Source organism: Nelumbo nucifera, chromosome 5, assembly GCF_055504915.1.
Source record: "Nelumbo nucifera cultivar China Antique chromosome 5, China Antique-T2T, whole genome shotgun sequence".
Taxonomy (NCBI): Eukaryota; Viridiplantae; Streptophyta; class Magnoliopsida; order Proteales; family Nelumbonaceae; genus Nelumbo; species Nelumbo nucifera.
The window spans coordinates 59770732-59771577 of record NC_142653.1 but is presented as its reverse complement, the minus strand read 5'-3'; positions in this window follow the sequence as shown (position 1 = coordinate 59771577).

The window sequence follows — 846 nt, the reverse complement described above, 5'->3', positions numbered from 1 at the left end:
GGTCCTTGCACTATTTCTAAGTTTTTGTAAGTAAAAGTGACTGGATGCCGGTAGCAATCGGTTACTTGATGCAGTCTACACAATTAGGTGCATGCTTAAGTAGAAATCTGGCCTAATTTACCTTTCTGTTTTCTGTTCTTACAGTAGTAAGAACTAAGAAGGGCCTGCTAGTGACCTCACATTGTTGTTGATTAAAGTGAAGGAAACCTGGAACCATATGTGCACACACCTTGAAATTTTGAATTAATGAGCATAGATTATCCTTATACCGGGGCAATATTGCTGGATTATAAATTACAAGGAGGAAATTTATTATATATCCCTGTTTTCTGTGTTATAAAAGGTGGTTTGCTTAAAGGGATTGTACCATGTTTTTCTTGATTCTTGACCTACAAAATGTTTGTAAGAAATTTTCAAGCATGGGAGTGTGGGCTCGAGTCTGAGAATAAAGCTCAAAAGTATGTAGAAGTATAGAAACGGAGTATTGGAGCGATGATGTCAAGGGACGTATCAGGTATGTTCATGGAGGTAAATAGGCATTCATTAAATAATGCTCAGGGTACAATCCTTTTGAAAGGAAGATATTAGAATTAGAAGAGATAGAAAGAGCTCATTTAGCCACTAGATGCCCACGTGGTTTCCTGAATGTTTAACAAAATGAACCGAGAATTGAGGGATTTGAGTCATATGAGCCCTGCAATCGGATAACGGGATAAGTAGTTATAAATACGCCAAGGAGGCAAGGTGTGCTGGTGGAGGCCTCCACCAGGTACTTATCACGACAAAAGCATCTCCTACTAAAACATGAGATGGGTTTCAGTCAGTGCAAGCCTGTGCTCACACCAT